The 12,206-nt window shown below is 44.2% G+C and overlaps 1 protein-coding gene across 2 annotated transcripts in view; it reads left to right on the forward strand.

Annotated features, from left to right (window-relative positions):
* The window catches only part of LOC119654703 (influenza virus NS1A-binding protein homolog), a 250,906-nt gene that overhangs the window by 10,849 nt on the left and 227,851 nt on the right, over positions 1-12,206 (forward strand). The window lies entirely within an intron of this gene.

A 12,206-nucleotide genomic window follows, 5' to 3' on the forward strand; every position in this document is an offset into this window, starting at 1 on the left:
TCTTTTGGCGAGTTTTTATTTTGGTCTGCGCTTCAAGCGTCCGCTCCGGGGTGTGTCGGTGGTGTTTTTTTTCTGTCGTACGGGCATTTGTGGGTCCGGTCTGCCTTAGTCAAAGTAGGGCCTTTTAAAATTTGGTACAGCCGCGTCTTTGATTCAACTCGCGTCGTTAAACCTAGCTTTTGTTATGTCGATAGACAACAAAGTCGCGCCAGGCCCATCGGACCGTCAGGTGACCGCCCTCGCTGTGCGCGTCCCTCCCTTTTGGCGACGGGATCCGGAGCTATGGTTCGTCCATCTGGAGGCGCAATTTCAGATTTCCGGGATCAGGGCCGACGCGACAAAATTTAATTATGCAATTGTGGGCCTGGATGAGGAGTCCATTCTCCTGGTGGCCGACATTGTGAAATTAGCCTCATACATCGTAGCTAAGCTGGATCAGTTGTTGGCGGATTTGACGTTGGGCGATCGTGGGAGCAAGATCGACTCTGGCTGCGACGGGGCACTTAGGCGGTCCTCCCGGGCGTCTCCGGTTCTTTGGAAGCGCTGGCAGCTGCGGCCGATAAGGTGCATGAGGTGCACGCGCGTTCAGCTATAGCGGCCGTTCAGCAGCTTTCAGACGAAGTTGGTGAGCTGAAGCGCGACATGGTTGCGCTTGTGGCCAGAATGGCAGAAATGAAGGCGACACTGTCGCGAGGTCGCACTTGGTCTACCGCCCGAAAAGGGCGATCGGGTAGCGGGTCGTCAGGACAGCCTACGGACCCAAGCATTTGTCGGTACCATCGTAGATTCGGCGATAAAGCTACCAGATGTGGGCTCCCGTGTAAATTTGCGCTTATCACAAAAAACTAGGTCCGCGGAGGCTCCTGGCGACGGCCACCCAGAACGCAGGGCCACGTCGCCTAACAATTTATAACCCTCCCAGCAGGCGCAGTTATCTCGTAGATACTAGGGCGGAGGTTTCGATTCTTCCCGTACCCCGGCACCATGAGTCTTGGCTTGCGTAGGACATTTCCGTGGCAATTCATCCTGGATGATGTCAGCTTCCCCATTTTAGGCGCAGACTTCTTGTGTCACTATGGGTTGCTAGTGGGCTTGCAGAATAAGTCCCTTATAGATCCCACGACCAGTCTTAATTCGTCGGGCCAAATGGCATCTCACCCAAATAACAATCTTTACGTACCTTTGGAGGACATTACTGACTCTCGTGTTCGGGCACTCCTCCAAAAGTTTAGCCAGATTACTACTGAATGTAGTCTATCAAAATCAGTGAAGCACAATGTGCAGCATCACATTAACATCACTGGTTCTCCGATCTTCTCAAAGGTGCGTCCTCTACCACCCCGGAAGCTGGCTATTGCGCGGAAAGAAGAAAGTTTTAGAACCGCAGAGTATAATGGTGGGGAAAAAGGAACTTAACAGGCAGAAGGCACGCCACTGCAGGGGCTAATCAACGACGTAAACAGAGAGCCATGGGATCTCAATTATAAGCCGCTTTCCAAAAAACTCGGTGCCTATCGGTCATCGTGCTCCAGCGAAGGTGAAAGAAATCATGCAGGCCACTTTTCTTGTTCACTCCATCCGAATTGACGCCGACGTGAGTACTGAGAAATGCCCGCTCTTCACTGCAAATGAACTAGAGGAGATGGTCCTGTCTATTACGGACAAGAGATCATTTTCGCTATCAGATGCTAGGAAAACATCACCTGGATAAAGCAGTGTGTAGGGCGCTGCACGTTGGATATCACGTGTGACGGTGTCCATAACAAGAACAAAGAGGAGTGGTGGGAGGGCGCTTCCCTAATGAACACGAACAGAGACACGAAGCGGTTTTGCTACACCCAGTTTTTCATTTTCCAGAGCTCAGATGCAATGTCGTCAGGTCCTGTGATTTTCCCCGATTTCATTCGTTTTATTGCCTCCTCGACTTCAGTTGCCCTAACAGCCAGTCCTAGGGGGTTTTACGTGAGTACCTGTCATGGCGACTTAATCCCACGGTCTTTTTAAGACACGAATTGATTTTGTGACCACAATCAGAGCTCCGCCAAAGCAAGCTACAATGGTGCCAGTCTATACCAAGTGCATGGCTCAGCATTCATACTGGTGGATGCAAGACCTACCTAAATCTCTACCGAACTAAGGAGTATGGCACCCGTGTTGAAACGCAACACCACGCCGAGGCCCCTTGGTACCAGTATACCCCTGGTAAGGTTTCGTGACCAATTTGCCACTTCAGATGAGTCCCCGTGCAGACTCGGGTCTGATCGCCCTGATTAGGCCTATGGAGCATTCGCCTACTGCATCACGGCCGGCAAACCAAAGTAAGTACAGCGTCTCCCGGTGCCACTACTATAGAGGTTCTCCTCGTCCACTTGGTTTTGGTTTGGCTGACAGGGTTGCCGCCCCGTCTTCTTCATCGAGCACAAAGTTGCGCTGCCAGGTGGAGCTGGTCCAAATGTCGGCAATGATTGTGGAAGTGGACGATTCTTCCACGTTGATAATGGTCGGTAATCGTGTGAGTGAGATCGTTTCTTCTTTCTTCTCACCAAATCGCCACCATTTAATGCATCGCGGGCCAGTGCGTTCCTCACGCTGTTTTATCGGTGGTTTAATTCGCAGGACAGCAATCAACGGCTTTGTAATCAGTGACAGTGGTAAAATTTCGGCGTCTTATATCTGTGGTGCGTACGCGGTGAAGAAGTGAATAGTGCGATCAGCTGATATAATGGTGACCTTCATCACCCGATCATCAAATCGTGCGGTTTCTTTAGTGGCATCACGGAAACCCTCTGAGATGGCAATACCATATTGAGTGTGTGGGCTACCAAAATAGAGAAGTTTGTAGCCATTGTTACTACGTTCAATGTCACAGTTTTTGGCACCAGACCTTCGGGTTTCTGCAGAGCGCAGATATCAATGCGCCTTTTCTGAAGGGCTCTTGCGAGTTCCTCGGTCTTTCCAGTGAGAGTACCAACAGTTAGCGTGCAGACACATATTTGTTTTGTTCGGACTAGCTTGCTTATATCCTTACATCCATTCTCGACAGGACCGGGGCCCGTCCTGCCGCGTCGACTGAGGTGGACGCCCTAGCATTTCTCCGAGGCTTGTGACTCAATCCGATCATTATGTTTGTAACGATATTGTAGCATTTGCTTGGTTGGTCTGTCGCGAGACCTGTCACCAAGAGAGATCAGGTAGGATTTAGCATAGTGGAATGGCTCCAACTATACTCTATTTATCCCTGATCTCAGGGAAAGAGATAACTCCAACTCTTTCTATTTGTGTTTTACCGAGGATAGTACAGAGTACGTTGCCTCAAACCCTACCAGGGATTGGGACCAGCACTATGTTAATAGCATGGCGGAGTTCGGAAGCGAAATTGTCAATCTGATAAGCCTTTCAGACTTTGAACAATTTCCGAGATGCAACATGTCTCACTAAATGACTAAAATATCTACGCTAGTTTAAGCTATTCATTCTTCTCTCTCTTAATTCGTGCCTTATTTTTAGAATCTAGACAGCAACAACTTATTAAGTATCCTCCATTCTTTTCCTACAATTTTGCTGCACTCGTTTGTACCGATTCTGAAAATTTATGAGTGAGATTTCACCAAAAGCTAGATAAGATAGTAAACACTTTTAAATGCTCACATACGTAATTCTCTTTGATAAAATATACACATGGGCGATAAAGAAAAATGGATGGTGAAAGACGGAAGTTTGTATTAGATTAAAGTAAAATAGATTGAGTATGAATTTTCTTCTGCAAACATTTACGTTTGGGTAATAGGAGACTTGGATGTGACTTAAGGTAGGATTTGTAGAATTGTCTGGGTAAATCTGCAATAAAAATTTGAATGATTGCTCCTACAGTAATCGTAGGTATTGTTGTGTTTGATTAAAATGGGTATTGTCTCCATAAAATTGATTTATCGCATGTGATTTTTATAGTATTATCAATACTATCACATCATATGATCGTCACTTGATTACTGGTTTTTTTCCATGGCGAACGTTATTTAGTTAGAAATAAGCATAAGCGCTACCCTTACGTTATAATCGAGAAATTTCCTGGCTCCCAATGTATTCATCAAAATGGAAGAGGCGCGTTGCATATCAGCATATGGTTGTCATTTACTTCTTCGTGGGTTATAGCGCTTCAACAACACGCACGCGCTATCGTTCATACTTGAAATGTGCGCCAGCTCCCCTCCACGATTTTCTGAGACGACTGCATTCCTCTACTGTTCTGCGCCAAGTGTCTCCGACGGATGGGCTGCCATCCGTCGGCCATCTTGGGAGAGTGGATTCCGCTGCGTGGTGTAGCCATTAATGCAGTTGTCGCCCCTCCTTAATGCGTGACCTATTCACTGCCACTTTTACTTCCACTTTTCGATCATAGTGCGCATGAGTACCAGGCCTGTGCGTCGTCCAATTTCTCCTTTTGTGATAGTATCACTTCAGTGTACTTCAATGATCTTGGAGCTTTGCGTCAGTCAGTAACAGTGGAATTAAAATTCCATGAAGTACTCCCTTATAGCAACACAGAAAGAACACTAGCACAGAATAGTCTCAACTTGATCTTGGAGTTGAGATAACTGCATTTCCAGATTTTAGGCAGGGCAGCGGAAGCGGATCTAGTGCTCTTAATGCATAGGGCAACAACTAGTTCCGCGCCACCGTCGGCAGAAACTACGCTTTCTAGATATAAAAATTGGTCAACGCTTTCGATGTTCTGTCCATTAATAGAGATAGGAAGAATGCGATGACTCGTCATACTGAGAACCTTGGTTTTGTTGGCGTTTATCTTCAATTTACCTCTACTTGCTCTCTATCCAAATTCATTTGGCCAAGGTTCATGACCCGATGAGAGAGCAAACAGGTGTCTTCAGCGTTGCCGAGGTATTTGAGATTTGAAAGATATCCATAGCCGATGACAAGAAGAAATAATATCGGTGACAGGATGCATCCTTGACGGACTCCACTTTGAACCTCAAAATCCTTCGAGATTTTGCCTCGGTGCAGCATATGTGTCTTGATGTGGTCAATGCAGGAGGATCTGGAGCGGAGACCAGGCGCCTGTCGAACAAGCTTTAAAAATGTTCTTTGATGCCTTCCAGAATTATTTTAGCTATCACTGCGACAGCAGAGCGCACGCAAATATCCCTCCAACTGTCACACTCAAAACTAGTGCGTTTGGAATCTTTACGGTCATCCCCTTTTTCTACTCTTTGAGAAAGGTCTCGAATTCCCAAGATTCCCAAGCAGATCTGCAGTAGCTGCAGGTTAAGCGATAAATAACTCTCTCTCTCTCTCTAAGACCGTCAAACCCAGCGGCTTTATTCCGTTTGAGTGCATTGATGGTCGCAATGATTTCTCTTCTGCTTGAAGGAATAATCCGTATCCGCATGTCACGGTGATTATCCATTTCATCCACAAAAGAAGAGTTCTCACCGGATGAGATACAGTTAAGAACCGTGGTGAAGTGTTCTTTCCATCTTTTTAAAGGATTGTTGCACATTATTAGTTACTGATAACCATATTGAAATTATATTCTTATTGCTAAATCCTACCTGATCTTTCTTGGTGACAGGTCCCGCGATAAGTCGACCAAGAAAAATCATCCAATGTCGTTAAAAACAAAATGATCGGATTGAGTCACAATGAGCTCCGGAGAAATGCTAGGCCACCTCAGTCGACGCGGCAGAACGGGCCTCGGTTCTATCGAGAAATGATCAAGGATTCTTGTCGCATTGACGACGTCAGGATGTAAATAAGTTAGTCCGAGCCGAAGAAATACGTGTCTGCACGCTAAATATTGGCATCCTGACTCAAGCGCCGTACCCCTTAGTTACGACAGAGGTAGTAAGGTAGGCCTCGCATCCACTGGTGTGAATGCTGAGCCTGCACTTGGTATAAACCAGTACCGCTGTGCCAGCCATGGCGGGGCTTTGATTTTGTTCTCCAAATTAATCCGTGAAAAGGACCGTGGGATTATGTCTATTCGGCGGGTACTCATGTTTAACCCCCGGAACTTCTCTTCAGCGCAACTGAAGTCAAATCAACACGGATCCACCTGTTAGCATTTCCTCAATAATGTTGTCTGAAGAGAGATTTTCTGTGCTTAAATAGAGCTACAGACGAATCCCATCCCACTTTCCACAAGAAAAAAGTGTGATCGGCGTTGTCCACAACTCCATTGCAACAGACACAATCCGGAGATCGTGCCTTTCCGTAAGATATAGTTCGGCACGTGGAAAGTATTGTCTAGTGTGCCTAGAATGTCTTCCCATCTTATGGAATTAAAGGCGTTTCTGACGTTAAACGTTACGAGGACCACCACCCGACGAGTTCGGGGGCTATTTGACGCCGCTCGTCGAACGACTTGCATGACAGCATCACCTCTGGATTTCCCTGCTCTAAAACCGAACTTCTGTGAAGATAAGTCTCCGGCAGTAGGTACCGCTTCAGCGAGTTTACTTCTGATGAGTTTTTCGAGCACTTTTCCAGCAGTGTTAAGCATAAAAAGTGGGCGGTATTAAAACACCTTTCCCTTTGCTGATTGGCGCAAGCTTCGCCACCTTCCAAGGAACAGGGAAAACGCCCTCCTGCAGGCAAGCATTGAATACGCCGAGCAGTAGGTCTGCCCGGTGTTGGAATACCAGTTTGTATACCTCTGTTTGAATAGCGCTTTCTTGCTTTTCATAGAGAGGACTGCTTGTTCCAATTCTTTTATAGAGAAAAATGGACAGTTCTCGACGCTCTCCAGTGCGGCCCCACCTGTTTTAAGAGTTTCGACAAACGTCTCGGTGTTCACCTTCGCAACGTTCCATGCATAGAAAGAGCGCCGGGGTGGCGCACACCAAGAGTTTGTCTCCACCACTTCGAATCCAATGTATTGATGTTCACTTGCCGAGAAGCCGACCAGAACTCGTCCACCAGCGACACTAGTGACTCCGGCGCGAAGGTTATGTCTGGAATGCAGCCTGGGTGCCGGAACGTTGGGGTGGATCCGGTGTTTGGAACTACAAATTCTGTTCTCGCCATCATTTCGAGAATTCGTTTCCCTCTGGACTCTGTTTGTGGCATGTCCCATTCAAGTGTCCTGGTATTGAAGTCACCCCGGACCAGGATCTGCCTAAGGACAGGCATCATCGTTGTCTGTATCCCATCATACGTCTTCCTTAGGCCGATAATTTTGTAGTTCCTGCCGTTTAAACTGCTTCACTAATTGAATTTAGATTTTTGTTTTAGATTTGGCTTCTGACACTGGATGGAGATTTCACAGAGAGAGGCAGTTCTGGATTCTGCTCCAAATAGTTCAAATGTGATATTTGCTTCTTAAATCCTTTAGATCCTTTTATCTTTTTTTGTATGACCGCGTAGGATATACCTGTGTTGACCATCAGGAGATTTGTGTATGACAATCTTATGATGATGGTGATGGTTAGTACCCTGTTCCTTAGTCATTTTCTACACCAGAGTGAACCACTTTTTCGTTTCGTTTTCATTGCGGGCTGTTCAATGTTTTCAATTGACTTACAACTCCCATGACTCCAATTGGAGATATCGAAGTGGATGTTCTTCTCCTAAGTCGAGGAAGTAGTTGTCCTGAAGTGAGTGCTTTGCAGAAATCGTGAAAACTTGCGAGAAGCGTTTTCGCTGGTATGGTCATGTCATTCAAGCTGATGAAAACTCACTTGTCAGGATTAATCTAAACATTGATATCGACGCCGATGGGAAGCGACCAGAATTACGTTTATGTGGAATTTCGTCCTTTCCAATCTACATTTTTTTCTCTAGAGTATTGGAAAGTGTTGGGACAAGAGCTGCATAGAGTAAGATCGGATTGACGATCTTTGAAATATTTAGGTGATAGCTTTACCTTAGTCGATCCATACTTGCTAATATTCTGTAATGACTATACAGATTGTCGATGGTCAAAAGACCACACTGAATGGCCGGAGACGACCAAGAGAGAGTTAACCCAAAAACCTAAAAAGATGGTGAAATTGACCGTGAAGGTCCGCCAGCAAATATTGAAGCTCCGTCGACACGTGCTTGCAGGCCTCTGTGCTGGCCTCAGGAATGTGGAGGGTCCTTTGAGCACATCGATCCCTCAAGTGTCATTGCACAAAATTCACGTGTACTTTCCAGCACGTGGGTCTGCACCGGATTTTAAACACCAACACGGTGAGCTAAACCAGGAAATTAAACAAATAAAATAAAGACGGCTCAACTGCGCGCGTGGCAGATTCCCATCTTTTTTATACGCTGCGACAAAAACAAATGAAGTTAAGAGTGAAAGCAATCTTGAGTCTAGCTTGTTGGAGGAATCCAGGATAGTTTTAGTTCAGAACTGTGACGAACGTAAGGCACTAAGCGTGTGCAGACATCAAGAACTGAGAACACAAAATCCTTCCTTTCGCGTTAAATATGCACGATCGACGTTCACGCGGGGAAACTCCAAAATAATTTCACTCTTCCGCCACCACCGGTTCCATATTCTCAAGATTGATATTTCGTTCGTGCACTGGCATCGATGTCTCTGCATGTGCAAAGAATGCAAACGAAATAAGACCCCGGGCGGAGGAAATGCCCATCCATCCATCGGTCAGTCATGGCCGTCGCAGCAACAACACCCATGAAAGTTTTGGATCAAAATGTCAAATTGAGGTTACCCGTCCCACAAACTCCCACGCTGATTAATTTCCTATCAGTCTGATTTTCCTCACAAGAAAGGAGTGTGCTCATCACATTTTCCTCTCAACAGAGGACGATTTTAGATAGGTCGTCCTCTAAAGTTTCGACTTATGAAGAATGGACAGATTGCGATTGCTTGCACTGCGCTATCTTTTCAATACCCTCTGTCACTCCGAACACTGAAGCTCCCGTCACGCCCGGTGTTCCTGGTATAAAGATCGCAATGCCGCTGATGTCGGAGGAATCACCAATTCTCGCTTTCTTTCACTTTGTGAGGAAGAACAGAACTAAAGAATAAGCACGGTATTAGGTATTCCTAAAAAAAATTGAAAATTCTGAAGTTTATATTTCATGAATTTACCTTCGCTCGATATTTTATAAAAATTCGTCTGAACGTCTGACTCATATCGAGATACACCATCAACTCCCGTCCAGCGGTTCCGCTGTCAATCAATCAGCCGGTCCCGCTAATTTTTGTTCTCGGTTCGTGGCTTTGAACTCAAAAGTCCATGCCGGGCTCAGCGTCACCAGAAACGTACATTGTTGTGTTGAAGTGTGCGGCAGGTCATCCCCCCTCAGGCATGATCAATTGCGTGCCTGCAACCAATAATGTGCAAATTGGGGAAGTTTATGAGAGTCAACGAATGAGTAGCTAGGTTGTTTCCGGGCTGCATCATTGGAAATTTATGGGAAAATTAAGTTTTAAAAAAAATAAGAAAAAATAATTAGTTGAAGTATTAAGAATTGTATTTAAATGAAGGACAGGATGGGAATTGTGAAATAAAGAGGGATAATTAGGAAAACTAGGATAATTAGGAGAACTAAAGAAAAATGTGAGGATATAGGCACTATTACACATTATTGAATTGATGAAAATTGGTCAAATTGACCCAGGAAAATTCGAATGGAATACCACTTGTGTCACTAAGTCGCATACACTACAATTGTTGCAAGCAATGTACTGATGCCTGATGTTCTTTAAGGTTTTGCGTAAAACAAAACCTTATTAAAATCGTATTTGTGGTTTTTCTGTCTCTCTGTCAGTCCGTCTGTCTGTCCGTCACATCTATTATCTCAGAAACGATTAATCCTATTGATACAAGATTCTGTAGAAAGGTAGGATCTGCAAATCCCATTGCGTGCAGTGAGTAACAGTTTCGCGTTGGGTTTAAGGGGGGGAGGTCCCATACAGGCCAAAGCGTGGTGCATATTTTGTGTGGGATATCAAATGAAAGGTCTCGATTAGTACTTTCCGAAACCGATATTAGTTTAGACATGGCTTACAAAGGGGAGGAGTTCCGCGGTTCCGAGGGGGATTAGGTTAGGTACTTCAAGCTAGGACCTAGGTACAAATGGCCCTCAAATACCCTTATATAAGCGATACACAAAACCTTTCACACCTGAGGGGTTTAGCTTCCAGTTTCTGTGGACTCCGCCCGACTAGTAGTACCAATTTTTGCTGGTGCTGCCCATTGACAGCAACTCCGCTATTCAAAATATTTTGAGGCTTTCTTTCTCTTCTGCTTTTCATCCTGAAATTAATAAATTTCAGGGAGGAGCACGGTATTTTGTGGCATAATTTCTGACGCAGCATCTTAAAATTTCGTCTCCTTTTTATTGAACATATTCAAGGAAAAATTCAAATATTAGATAAGTTGATTACGGTGAGAAGAAAATCATTCTAAACTTGTAAAAATACAATGACAACAAGAGTCATCAGCGAATAAATTTTAAATGGATTAAACGCTGGCAAAGTAGAGGAAAATCATTGCGCAAGCAACAATTGTGCAATATCTTTGCTACTCTACTTATTCCACTGGAGTGATGATAAAACAGTCGTACCCAGATACGATAATACGAAAAGTACTGACCTTTTCTCTATGCCTCTCTCATACTAGTGAGAAGCAGCCCCAACTGAACACGGGAAATTTCCATGTGATTCCATACTCACGTGTACCCTCTTATCTACCTTTTACGGTATACGATACAGAGAGCGTTGTTTTCCCATGTAATCGACACCATCACGATTCAGCAATGTCTCCATTCCGTCAACCTGAAATATGTATTCTATGAAAAGATACTTTACATGAAACACTGCCATATTTCCATTGTGCATTTCCGATAAATCAATAGAATTTGTTTCCGCTTCCCGATCCCCAGCTCCGTAAATTGTTTGTTATATGACAATAGCATGGATTCCCCACTGTCGTTCGTAATTGACAATTATTTAATCGGTTGCTCACCACCTTAGGGACCGTTGTAAAGGTCACACGCAAAGAAAATTTTTCCATTAAAAAGGAAAACTATTTACAATGTTTTATCTTTTGAATAAAAGATTCGTGTCAAAAGCAGCATTTGTAACAAAATCACGCGATTGGTATCTCAACAGGAGATGAGAGGTATCGACACGAAATTATCGATTAGAGAAATTGCTATTCAGCCTCGTGGTTGATCCAATGGTGACCTTCTACCAAATTGAATGGCAAGGTCTGCATGGTGATGAAACGGGCGAGAATTGAAAGCAGTTTAGATACAATTAGCGAATAATTGAAGCAATTGTGGTGTTCAGTATGCTGTTCCCGACCGGGTTGAACTTACACATTGCATTCTACGACTTTATTACATTATTGCTATCATTTTAGGTGAACTTCACTGCAAAGATTGCAACAGGAATATTGAACGCTACAGATATTAACTGGGACCAGAAAGGGGCGAGCATTGTTTCTTGCAGCAGGACTCAGGAAGCTACTAGGAACCGGAATGATATCTTATTTACCAGACGTGATAGATAGCATGTTGTTTATCAAAATTCATTTCATCATTCCCTCATGACCCATTCAACTCACTATCAAACCGGCTCCAAGGTCCATAAACTTCTTCAGAAGTTGCTAATCGGAGCAGTCATAGCAATCTCAATTGTCTGCGCCACAAGTCAAACAGATAACAGACGAAACCTTTTTATTCCCATATCTCCATGGAAACTGTGAAATGGTTTGATAGTGCTAATTTGATACTCACCAAAGGCTATTAACCGACGAAACAACTTTTTTCCTGCATCTTACGCACAATGGCGGCTCAGTTTTCAACCAGATTGAAGCTACTTGGGTTGTGTTATCATGTGACCTTGTCACACATTCATTCCTTGTGCGTATAATTCGCTGAAATTGATATTTAATCTATATCTCGCTATGAATGATTAGGTTAGGTAAATGCTCACGAATAGTAGATAAATGGGGCTTGTGGTTTTTCTGCATCAAAAAACGTCAATTGTGCATTTTATCGCGATGCGGTTGAAATATTTTAGATTATGGAATGAAATCAGATATGGCCCGTGAGGAAAATTGTGCAATTTCTATAATAAAAGTAAAAAAAATCTAGTTCAACCATTAGGCATGCTTTAATCGTTGAGTTCAGGGGAAATTGGCAGATTCATCTCTTTTTCCGGCTGTACGTCGATAAATGCAAACGTCAGAGCTATGCAAACGAAGATTTCACTGAATAAAATC

The sequence above is a fragment of the Hermetia illucens genome, chromosome 4, assembly GCF_905115235.1.
Source record: "Hermetia illucens chromosome 4, iHerIll2.2.curated.20191125, whole genome shotgun sequence".
Lineage (NCBI taxonomy): Eukaryota > Metazoa > Arthropoda > Insecta > Diptera > Stratiomyidae > Hermetia > Hermetia illucens.